Source organism: Octopus bimaculoides, unplaced genomic scaffold (genome assembly GCF_046866305.1).
Source record: "Octopus bimaculoides isolate indiv1 unplaced genomic scaffold, ASM4686630v1 contig339, whole genome shotgun sequence".
NCBI lineage: Eukaryota > Metazoa > Mollusca > Cephalopoda > Octopoda > Octopodidae > Octopus > Octopus bimaculoides.
The window spans coordinates 1-12,835 of NW_028315588.1; the positions used below are offsets into that span (position 1 = coordinate 1).

General features: G+C 38.3%; 7 non-coding genes across 7 annotated transcripts; all 7 read left to right on the forward strand.

The window, feature by feature from the left end:
- Nucleotides 1-548: 548 nt before the first annotated feature.
- Trnap-agg (transfer RNA proline (anticodon AGG)) lies at nt 549-620 on the forward strand. Its single transcript has one exon. It is a non-coding gene; the product is annotated as a tRNA-Pro (tRNA).
- A 2,653-nt stretch (nt 621-3,273) lies between these two features.
- On the forward strand, nt 3,274-3,345 carry Trnap-ugg (transfer RNA proline (anticodon UGG)). Its single transcript has one exon. It is a non-coding gene; the product is annotated as a tRNA-Pro (tRNA).
- A 628-nt stretch (nt 3,346-3,973) lies between these two features.
- Trnap-cgg (transfer RNA proline (anticodon CGG)) lies at nt 3,974-4,045 on the forward strand. Its single transcript has one exon. It is a non-coding gene; the product is annotated as a tRNA-Pro (tRNA).
- Nucleotides 4,046-7,884: 3,839 nt separating this feature from the next.
- On the forward strand, nt 7,885-7,956 carry Trnap-agg (transfer RNA proline (anticodon AGG)). The gene has a single exon. It is a non-coding gene; the product is annotated as a tRNA-Pro (tRNA).
- Nucleotides 7,957-8,955: 999 nt separating this feature from the next.
- Trnap-agg (transfer RNA proline (anticodon AGG)) lies at nt 8,956-9,027 on the forward strand. The gene has a single exon. It is a non-coding gene; the product is annotated as a tRNA-Pro (tRNA).
- Nucleotides 9,028-11,689: 2,662 nt separating this feature from the next.
- Trnap-ugg (transfer RNA proline (anticodon UGG)) lies at nt 11,690-11,761 on the forward strand. The gene has a single exon. It is a non-coding gene; the product is annotated as a tRNA-Pro (tRNA).
- A 631-nt stretch (nt 11,762-12,392) lies between these two features.
- Trnap-cgg (transfer RNA proline (anticodon CGG)) lies at nt 12,393-12,464 on the forward strand. The gene has a single exon. It is a non-coding gene; the product is annotated as a tRNA-Pro (tRNA).
- The last annotated feature ends 371 nt before the right edge of the window (nt 12,465-12,835 follow it).

The window sequence follows — 12,835 nt, forward strand, 5'->3', positions numbered from 1 at the left end:
CGCTGATGATCCGCGATATGGAGAAATCCCGTGATACAACAGTGCCATGTGCCGGTGCTACCGAAATATCGTCTGCCCATATTATATCTGTTTCTAAGCATTTGTCATCTACACGGATAATTTCTTGGGACGTTTACCGCAGTCTACGGCGTTATAAACAATATTCCAAGTTAGGTTGGACGCACTAATTAATATTTGCTGCAATGCCTTCTTCTATCGTTAACAACTAATATTAGAATAAGCAGGAGGCTATCAGAAAATGATAAGTACAGAGGTCGATTTGTTCGGCTAAAACGTCTTCAAGGCGGTGCGACAGCGTTGCCGCGTTCTATTGACAAAAGCAAGTAAAAAGTAAAAAATAAAAGATGAGCTGTAGATCATGTATAATACTATGACGGATTGATAATTATAATAAACCGATCATAGAACATTACATTCTATCACAAATGATGTGTTCCATAGAGTAAAACAGATGGACATGAGAGAGAGTTGGATTTAAGAGCTTTCGATTTTAGTGTTCATTGTAAAAGCCTTCGATTTCATCAGTTGGCTCGTTGGTCTAGGGGTATGATTTTCGCTTAGGGTGCGAGAGGTCCCGGGTTCGAATCCCGGACGAGCCTAATTTTCGTTTTCTTTTGGGTTTTTTTTGTAATGGCTTGAATTACTCTCTTATTCTTTTACATTCTTCTTCTCCTTTTAACTTGTTTCAGTCATTTTGACTCTGGTCATGCTGGAGCAACGCCTTTTAGTCGAAGAAATCGACCCACTGGAATTATTCTTTGCAAACCCGGTACTTATTCTATCGGCGTCTTTTGCCGGACTGCTAGGTTAAGGGGACGTAAATACACCAACATCCATTGTGAAGCGGTGATGGTAGTGATGGTGGGGGACAAACACAGATACAAACCCACAAATATATACATACATACGTGTGTATATATATACATATATACGACGGGCTTCTTTCAGTTTCCAAGCAAATCCACTCCCAAGGCTTAGTCGGCCTGAGGCTATAGTAGAAGACACTTGCCCAAGGTGCTACGCAGTGGGACTGAACCCGGAACCATGTGGTTGGGAAACAAGCTTCTTAACACAAAGCCACGCCAGCGCCTATTCATGTTAAAAACTCCCGTCCGTTTCTCGATCCTTGTCGAATTTACGTCGAATTTATTTTTCGTCCTTTAATTGCTTTAGCCACTGGACTGCGATCATGCTGGAGCACTGAAGGGTGTAGTCGAATGAATCCACAATACCTATTTTTTGTGTCTGATATTTATTTTATGGGGTTTCTTTCAACGAACCGCTATATCACGGCGACATAAACAAACCAACAACAGCTGCCAAGCGATAGAATGTTGGCGCCAAAGGCAAATACATACATACACCAACACATATGCGCGTACACTCTCTCACTAACACATATACACACACATAAACAGAGATATAGAGAGAAAGAGCAAAAGACAGAAAGAGAAGTTCAACAGCCACACATCAAGCTATTGTAGAAGATCCTTGTTTAAGTACCACTCCATGAGACTGAACTCGCCACTACATAGTTACAATTACTAGATAATTTTCAGCGGGAATTGTCAGTTGGCTCGTTGGTCTAGGGGTATGATTTTCGCTTAGGGTGCGAGAGGTCCCGGGTTCGAATCCCGGTCGATCCCCTTAATTTTCTGCTTTTTTTTTATATTTACACTTCTGATACTATATTATTTAAAACGTTTTTTTCTTTATTTCCTCAACCCAATTTTAAATTCTGTAGATTTTTATGAGTTACTTTCAGCTTGAAACTTTTTCGCAAAGATTTTTTAACATAAGCACAGGCGTGGATGTTGGGAAGAAGCTCCCCAACTACTTCTGCTCATGATCAGAGATGCACATATCGCCAGCCACCAAGGGACATGCTCAACTGGTTAACGTCAAACAACTGACAAGCAAATCTGTGGTATTAAGCAGAATATTTGCTGTAGCCCATCTTTTATACCAAGACAAAACAATGTACGTGATAACACTTCCAATCAATTAAGATCAGAAGCCACGAGAACCACTGCCTGGTACTGCATCCCTCCATTGTCAGTTAAAGTTCAGACAGTGTCATGTGACAACTTGCTGGAACTACTTGCTGGAGCCTAGCAGCGGGAAGTTTAGACAGTGTCATGTGACAACTTGCTGGTCCTGCCTACTGGACCCTAGCAGCGGGAAATTTAGACAGTGTCACGTGACAACTAGCTGGGGCTGCCTGCTGGAGCCTAGCAGCAGATATAAAAAGGGGAACTTGACACGATGATCAGTCGGACGCTGACACTTGTTGATGCTGCATCGAAGAGGCCCGGGAATAGAAGAAAGAGACATGCACCCAACACCAGAGCTGAAGACACCTCCGAAAGGAGGGGCCCCGCCACGTCAAAACGGTAGAGGAGTAGGGGCCGAAACCGGACGTGGTTCCTCCTGATGATGTCTTCAGCTAACTGGATCCTATAAAGGAGCTGTTGTGGTAGCAGACCACGAAACATGGTTGAAATTCCTCAGGAACCGACATAGTTCCGCCAAACTGAATATGCGATCAGCAAAATAATAATTTTGAAAGCAGTATCTGTAAAATTAACTTTCAAACATCTAATGGCTATGGGAATGGTGGCCCACCTGAAAAAGTACCCGAAGGGGACCATAGATAAAAAAAAAAGTGGTTGAGAGTCACTGCTCTAGACAAGTGTCTTCTACTCTAGCCTCCGGCCGACCAAGTTCTTGTTTTTTGGGGAATCTGATGGAAGCCCGCCGTAATACATACATACATACATACATACATACATATATATATATATATATATATATATATATATATACTATTCTTTTACTAGATTCAGTCATTTCACTGTGGCCATGCTGGATATATATATATCTGTGTGTGTGTGTGTCTTATTTCTGTGTTTGTCGTCCTCAACAGCTTGGCAGCCGGTGTTGGTGTTTTTATGTCACCGTAACTTAGCGGTTGATCAATAGCAAAAACGACAAAATACGCAACTGGCTTCCAAAAAAGAAATAAGTACTTGGGTTGATTCGCTTGACTAAAATTGTTCAAGATGCTGCCCCAGCATGGCCGCACTCTAATGACTGCAACAAGCAAAAATGCAAAGCTATGTAGTGAAATAGATACACATGCGTGCAAGTTGAGGTTCAGAGTTTACTACTTCCCGTATATTTTCGGATTCACTTATTAATATTTGCTTTTTAAGACGAAATATGATAATTTAGACTATCGCCGGCAAGCGAGGCTCGTTGGTCTAGGGGTATGATTCTCGCTTTGGGTGCGAGAGGTCCCGGGTTCGAATCCCGGACGAGCCCTGTCATTTTTAAATAAATAAAATAAAATAACTGTTACTCTATATTTGCTACAAAATATTTTGGCACAGAAATAAATCTAAAATGCGGAACGAAAACTCTAAGCAGTGATGTGCGCAGTTCGAAACTCACAGCGTTTCGCTTTCCGGTTTCTGGGGCTGAAGAGGAGAAAACCCCCGAGAAGTGCATCCCTTCATCAGCCTGCTTAGTGAATACTCCAAACTTACGTAGTTTTACACCTAACTGTCTACAGAGGGAAATTTTTCCACTGAGAAATACAGTGAATATTTTTCTTTCGGGTTTGAATATTCTCCAAACATTTTATTTTAGCATCCACGAAGGATGAAAGAAGTTCGATCTCACGGGATCAATAAAATAAGCGCCAGTTAAACACTGGCATCGATGTAATCGACTTGCCCTTCTCCCCAAAATTCAAGGCCCTGTGCTTATAATAGGAAGAAAATAAAAATGGTTTCACAAATTTCTTCAATTTCATTGAATCGATAAAATGATTCTCTGTTTAACCCTTGAAGCGGTGATTCTACTTGGCGTGAAATAGAAACATAAGTGTGAAAGAAAAGTTTCAGAGTTTACTATTTCTTATATATGTTCAATTGTTGTTTTCACAGTTGGCTCGTTGGTCTAGAGGTATGATTTTCGCTTCGGGTGCGAGAGGTCCCGGGTTCGAATCCCGGACGAGCCCCTTAATTTTTATGATATTACACTTTTTAAAACACCGTTTGAAATATCTGTAACTCAATTCTAAATTCGAGATAGTTTGATGTGTTGAATTCAACTTGCAAGGAAGGTTTTATTGCAAAATTTTTGGCATAGTAAATTGAACGAGTTTGTTGTATCATTTTATTTTGTCGAACCGCTATGTTACAGGAACGTAAACACACCAGCATCGATTGTCAAACGATGTTGGGAGGGACAAATACAGACACACAAACATATACACACACACATACATGTATATATATATATATATATATATATATATATATATATATATATATATATATATATATATATATATATATATATATATATATATACGACGGGCTTATTTCAGTTTCCGTCTACCAAATCCACTCACAAGGTTTTGGTCGGCCCAAACCTAAAGTAGAAGACACTTGTCCAAGGTGCCACGCAGTGGGACTGAACCCGAAATCAGTTGGTAAGCAAGCTACTTACCGCACAGCCACTCATACGTGTGTATGTATGTATGTATGTATGTATGTATGTATGTGTGTTTGTCACCCTACCATTGAGGGTTTCAACTCCTAAACCGCGTGGAGCGTTGTGTTCCTGAGTAAATCACTTCAACTCATTTTGTACTGTGATCACTTCGACACCTGACGTGTGGTACACTGTGCACCTGTTTAGGTAACGTTGATTTGAGGGGAGGAGCGAGCCAATGTACAGCACATACATTTGATCATTAGAAACAAATCATTTGCATAGGTCGTTCGGCAAAATAGCTGAACACACTTCCGTCGTCTTATATATATTTACCCGCAATTTACTCTTTTACTCTTTTATTTGTTTCAGTCACTTGACTGCGGCCATGCTGGAGCACCGCCTTTAGTCGAGCAAATCGACTCCAGGACTTATTCTTTGCAAGTCAGGTACTTATTCTATTGGTTCCTTTTGCCGAACCGCTAAGGGGTCGTAAACACACCATCGGTTGTCAAACGATGTTGGTGGGACAAACACACACACACAAACATATACACACACATACATACATACATACATACATACATATATATATATATATATTTATATATATATATATACATATATATATATATATATATATATATATATATATATATATATATATATATATATATATATATATATATATATATATATATATATATATATATATATACAAGAATAAGGGCAGAGAATCGTCAATTAATAATAGAATTAATAATTAACAATTTTGCCAAGTAGTTCAGTATGAAAAAAACCTTTATCGGTAGAACTATTTATCATCATAAATATACAGGGATTAGCAATTGAGTTGCTTCTCCAACATACTGAAAATTCAGAAATAGCAGTCAAAGAACTACTGATTCCAAACTACAAATTTTCTCTAAAGCGGATGGCGATATTTATGGCACACATAGAACAAAAAACCGGAGGGAAAAGCGTAAACAAAACCAAGCCTTTAGTTAATTGGATACGAATCGTTTCATGGTTAAGTGAATGGAAATTTCACTATTCCAATCTTCAGCCCAAATATTCTGATAAATTTGAAAGTGTCTCTAAAAAAATTCACGGTAATTTTTGGCCATGCGACACCAAAAATCAACGATAAGAAAGGCACTTACGAATTCATCGGCTAGCGAGTTCAGGCACCTCACCTCAAAGAAAATCTATTCCATGTGCGTCACAAATAGTCCCGTATGAAAAAGTCCTGTGTGGAAGGATTTACGGTTTAACCATCTAACTTAGAGATATCAAATATAAAATATACAAGAATAAGGGCAGAGAATCGTCAATTAATAATAGAATTAATAATTAACAATTTTGCCAAGTAGTTCAGTATGAAAAAAACCTTTATCGGTAGAACTATTTATCATCATAAATATACAGGGATTAGCAATTGAGTTGCTTCTCCAACATACTGAAAATTCAGAAATAGCAGTCAAAGAACTACTGATTCCAAACTACAAATTTTCTCTAAAGCGGATGGCGATATTTATGGCACACATAGAACAAAAAACCGGAGGGAAAAGCGTAAACAAAACCCAGCCTTTAGTTAATTGGATACGAATCGTTTCATGGTTAAGTGAATGGAAATTTCACTATTCCAATCTTCAGCCCAAATATTCTGATAAATTTGAAAGTGTCTCTAAAAAAATTCACGGTAATTTTTGGCCATGCGACACCAAAAATCAACGATAAGAAAGGCACTTACGAATTCATCGGCTAGTGAGTTCAGGCACCTCACCTCAAAGAATATTTGGGCTGAAGATTGGAATAGTGAAATTTCCATTCACTTAACCATGAAACGATTCGTATCCAATTAACTAAAGGCTTGGTTTTGTTTACGCTTTTCCCTCCGGTTTTTTGTTCTATGTGTGCCATAAATATCGCCATCCGCTTTAGAGAAAATTTGTAGTTTGGAATCAGTAGTTCTTTGACTGCTATTTCTGAATTTTCAGTATGTTGGAGAAGCAACTCAATTGCTAATCCCTGTATATTTATGATGATATATATATATATATATATACATATATATATATATATATATATATATATATATATATATATATATATATATATATACGACGGGCTTCTTTTCAGTCTCCGTCTACCAAATCCACTCACAAGGCTTTGGTCGGCCCGAGGCTATAGTAGAAGACACTTGCCCAAGGTGTCACGTAGTGGGACTGAACCCGGAACCATGTGGCTGGTAAGCAAGCTACTTACCACACAACGAATTGACTGTAAACCAAAATGCAAACAATGGGGACGCAGCGGTGCAGGAGACTTATTGGTCTCCATGATCCTGTTTTCGGGGTCCACGGGCCACGGGTTCGTATCCAGCACCATCTGAACTTTTTGTCGCTTCACTTTCATTCATATTTCATAAATAAAGGGTAAGTCACCCGATGAAGCTAGTGGCGATTCTTGTCGTTAAAACACTTGAAACGGCGTTGCCTACCTGACACCTAGCATTTATTGCAGTGTAAGGCGGCTTACTGGCAGAGGCGTTAAAACGCCGGGCAAAAGGCTTAGCGGTATTTCGTCCGGCTTGATGTTCTGAATTCAAATTCTGCCGAAGTCGACTTTGCCTTTCATCTTTTCGTGGTCGATAAAATAAGTACCAGTTGAGCACTGGGGTCGATGTAATCAACTTACCCTTGTGCTAAAAACTTGATACCAATATCTGTTCACTGACAGATTAACCAGTGTTAAAACTATATCGGTTTGTCTGATTTGTCGTTCTGGCATCCGGAATTTGGCTACCTGTCGCTGATGATCCGCGATATGGAGAAATCCCGTGATACAACAGTGCCATGTGCCGGTGCTACCGAAATATCGTCTGCCCATATTATATCTGTTTCTAAGCATTTGTCATCTACACGGATAATTTCTTGGGACGTTTACCGCAGTCTACGGCGTTATAAACAATATTCCAAGTTAGGTTGGACGCACTAATTAATATTTGCTGCAAAGCCTTCTTCTATCGTTAACAACTAATATTAGAATAAGCAGGAGGCTATCAGAAAATGATAAGTACAGAGGTCGATTTGTTCGGCTAAAACGTCTTCAAGGCGGTGCGTCAGCGTGGCCGCGTTCTATTGACAAAAGCAAGTAAAAAGTAAAAAATAAAAGATGAGCTGTAGATCATGTATAATACTATGACGGATTGATAATTATAATAAACCGATCATAGAACATTACATTCTATCACAAATGATGTGTTCCATAGAGTAAAACAGATGGACATGAGAAAGAGTTGGATTTAAGAGCTTTCGATTTTAGTGTTCATTGTAAAAGCCTTCGATTTCATCAGTTGGCTCGTTGGTCTAGGGGTATGATTTTCGCTTAGGGTGCGAGAGGTCCCGAGTTCGAATCCCGGACGAGCCCAATTTTCGTTTTCTTTTGTTTTTTTTTTTTGTAATGGCTTGAATTACTCTCTTATTCTTTTACATTCTTCTTCTCCTTTTAACTTGTTTCAGTCATTTTGACTCTGGTCATGCTGGAGCAACGCCTTTTAGTCGAAGAAATCGACCCACTGGAATTATTCTTTGCAAACCCGGTACTTATTCTATCGGCGTCTTTTGCCGAACTGCTAGGTTAAGGGGACGTAAATACACCAACATCCATTGTGAAGCGGTGATGGTAGTGATGGTGGGGGACAAACACAGATACAAACCCACAAATATATACATACATACGTGTATATATATATATATATATATATATATATATATACATATATACGACGGGCTTCTTTCAGTTTCCAAGCAAATCCACTCCCAAGGCTTAGTCGGCCTGAGGCTATAGTAGAAGACACTTGCCCAAGGTGCTACGCAGTGGGACTGAACCCGGGACCATGTGGTTGGGAAACAAGCTTCTTACCACAAAGCCACGCCAGCGCCTATTCATGTTCAAAACTCCCGTCCGTTTCTCGATCCTTGTCGAATTTACGTCGAATTTATTTTTCGTCCTTTAATTGCTTTAGCCACTGGACTGCGATCATGCTGGAGCACTGAAGGGTGTAGTCGAATGAATCCACAATACCTATTTTTTGTGTCTGATATTTATTTTATGGGGTTTCTTTCACCGAACCGCTATATCACGGCGACATAAACAAACCAACAACAGCTGCCAAGCGATAGAATGTTGGCGCCAAAGGCAAATACATACATACACCAACACATATGCGTGTACACTCTCTCACTAACACATATACACACACATAAACAGAGATAGAGAGAGAAAGAGCGAAAGACAGAAAGAGAAGTTCAACAGCCACACATCAAGCTATTGTAGAAGATCCTTGTTTAAGTACCACTCCATGAGACTGAACTCGCCACTACATAGTTACAATTACTAGATAATTTTCAGCGAGAATTGTTAATTGGCTCGTTGGTCTAGGGGTATGATTTTCGCTTAGGGTGCGAGAGGTCCCGGGTTCGAATCCCGGACGAACCCATTAATTTTCTGCTTTATTTTTATCATTACACTTCTGATACTATATTATTTAAAACGTTTTTTTCTTTATTTCCTCAACCCAATTTTAAATTCTGTAGATTTTTATGAGTTACATTCAGCTTGAAACTTTTTCGCAAAGATTTTTTAACATAAGCACAGGCGTGGATGTTGGGAAGAAGCTCCCCAATTACTTCTGCTCATGATCAGAGATGCACATATCGCCAGCCACCAAGGGACATGCTCAACTGGTTAACGTCAAACAACTGACAAGCAAATCTGTGGTATTAAGCAGAATATTTGCTGTAGCCCATCTTTTATACCAAGACAAAACAATGTACGTGATAACACTTCCAATCAATTAAGATCAGAAGCCACGAGAACCACTGCCTGGTACTGCATCCGGGCATTTATTATTATTATTATTATTATTCAGTAGTTTTATTTTTATAACGTGCTTTCACTTCACTACCGAGCGCAGCTCTGTGCGCCTTGGGTATGTGCTGTGGTTTGCTGTGGTGCTCTTATGTTTACTGTATTGAAAGTGTTTTGCGTAGAATGTGTGCAGTACCCAGTAGTGCAATTTTCTGTATGTTATATATATTTGTAAGTCCTGGTGTTTTTGTTATGTATTTGTCTGAATATTTTTTTATTATTATACCTAAGGCACCTACTATGATAGGAATTGTTTCTGTTTTTAGATTCCACATTCGAGTTATCTCTATTTCCAGGTCTTTGTATTTTGAAAGTTTTTCCATTTCTTTTAGAGAAACATTGTCATCTGCTGGTATTGATACATCAATTAGAAAGCATTTTTTTCTTCATGATCTTTGACAACTATATCTGGTCTTTTTATTATTATTATTATTATTATTATTATTATTATTATTATTATTATTATTATTATTATTATTATTATTATTATTATTATTTGTCAGAGTTATTTCATCACATATTCTGTAAACCTCTTCTATGACTTCCTGTTCTTTGTTTCTCCTCTCCCCTCTGGTTTTGCCCTGTCCATTCCATCTTCAGACTGAATAGGTAGGCCGAGATCATCCCCAAATAATAACAATATCTATTTTTATTGTTCTTCCATTTGTTAAACTTTAAATGTGGAAACACATTCCATGATGGACAAGAAAGTTTATGATTCCTACAGAAGGCTTTTGATTTCAGACCGGTTATGTAAGCTGAACATTCACACAGAAAAGAAAATAGAAAAACAAAAAACACGATATGAACATTATTTAATGCAACTTGCAAGTTTTTTTGCAAAGAATTTGGCATAGTAAATTGAACGAGCTTGTGTTTTTGATATTTCGCATGTTTCGAGGGAAGCGATCTGGCGGAATCGTTATCATGCCGGACAAAGTGCTTAGCAACATTTTGCCCGTCTTTACGTTCTGAGGTGAAATTTTTTCACCCTTTCGGGGGTGAAATTTTTTCACCCTTTCGGGGCTGAAATAAGTAGGGGTTGAACGCAGGAGTCGATGTAATCTAACCCTTTCGCTCAGAACGTCGAACCTTGTGCCTATAGGATATTTCCGATGTTTCAGAATATCTCCGGTTATTATTGAATAAAATAATTAACCGGTACTCATCTGTGACTTGAAACTGAGACCTCTCGCATCGGAGAAGAGAACCACACCTCTGAACCAGTGGTTCTTAACCGGAGTCCATATAACAGTTTTGTGGGTCCACATATGCAAAATAATAAATTGGGTCCACAATATTATTTTACTGGCCCATGGAAAGATTTTGCTTTGGATGCATTCATTACAAGGAACCGCCATGTTTCTCTCTCTAATTTGTCACATAGTTCAACCGACATAGTTCCGCCAAACTGAATATGCGATCAGCAAAATAATAATTTTGAAAGCAGTATCTGTAAAATTAACTTTCAAACATCTAATGGCTATGAGAATGGTGGCCCACCTGAAAAAGTACCCGAAGGGGACCATAGATAAAAAAAAAAGTGGTTGAGAGTCACTGCTCTAGACAAGTGTCTTCTACTCTAGCCTCCGGCCGACCAAGTTCTTGTTTTTTGGGGAATCTGATGGAAGCCCGCCGTAATACATACATACATACATAGATACATATATATATATATATATATATATATATATATATATATATATATATATATATATATATTTATATATATATATATATATATATATATATATATATATATATATATATATATATATATATATATATATATATATATATATACTATTCTTTTACTAGATTCAGTCATTTCACTGTGGCCATGCTGGATATATATATATCTGTGTGTGTGTGTGTCTTATTTCTGTGTTTGTCGTCCTCAACAGCTTGGCAGCCGGTGTTGGTGTTTTTATGTCACCGTAACTTAGCGGTTGATCAATAGCAAAAACGACAAAATACGCAACTGGCTTCCAAAAAAGAAATAAGTACTTGGGTTGATTCGCTTGACTAAAATTGTTCAAGATGCTGCCCCAGCATGGCCGCACTCTAATGACTGCAACAAGCAAAAATGCAAAGGTATGTAGTGAAATAGATACACATGCGTGCAAGTTGAGGTTCAGAGTTTACTACTTCCCGTATATTTTCGGATTCACTTATTAATATTTGCTTTTTAAGAAGAAATATGATAATTTAGACTACCGCCAGCAAGCGAGGCTCGTTGGTCTAGGGGTATGATTCTCGCTTTGGGTGCGAGAGGTCCCGAGTTCGAATCCCGGACGAGCCCTGTCATTTTTAAATAAATAAAATAAAATAACTGTTACTCTATATTTGCTACAAAATATTTTGGCACAGAAATAAATCTAAAATGCGGAACGAAAACTCTAAGCAGTGATGTGCGCAGTTCGAAACTCACAGCGTTTCCCTTTCCGGTTTCTGGCGCTGAAGAGGAGAAAACCCCCGAGAAGTGCATCCCTTCATCAGCCTGCTTAGTGAATACTCCAAACTTACGTAGTTTGTTTACACCTAACTGTCTACAGAGGGAAATTTTTCCACTGATAAATACAGTGAATATTTTTCTTTCGGGTTTGAATATTCCCCAAGCATTTTATTTTAGCATCCACGAAGGATGAAAGAAGTTCGATCTCACGGGATCAATAAAATAAGCGCCATTTAAACACTGGCATCGATGTAATCGACTTGCCCTTCTCCCCAAAATTCAAGGCCCTGTGCTTATAGTAGGAAGAAAATAAAAATGGTTTCACAAATTTCTTCAATTTCATTGAATCGATAAAATGATTCTCTGTTTAACCCTTGAAGCGGTGATTCTACTTGGCGTGAAATAGAGACATACGTGTGAAAGAAAAGTCTCAGAGTTTACTATTTCTTATATATGTTCAATTCTTGTTTTCACAGTTGGCTCGTTGGTCTAGAGGTATGATTTTCGCTTCGGGTGCGAGAGGTCCCGGGTTCGAATCCTGGACGAGCCCCTTAATTTTTATGATATTACACTTTTTAAAACACCGTTTGAAATATCTGTAACTCAATTCTAAATTCGAAATAGTTTGATGTGTTGAATTCAACTTGCAAGGAAGGTTTTATTGCAAAACTTTGGGAATAGTAAACTGAACGAGTTTGTTGTATCATTTTATTTTGTCGAACCGCTATGTTACAGGAACGTAAACACACGAGCATCGATTGTCAAACGATGTTGGGAGGGACCAATACAGACACACAAACATATACACACACACATACATGTGTATATATATATATATATATATATTCTCCAGTTTCACTGGTCCCACTCCCGAACTATACGGTCGGTATATCGACGACTGTATCGGTGCCACCTCTCTCT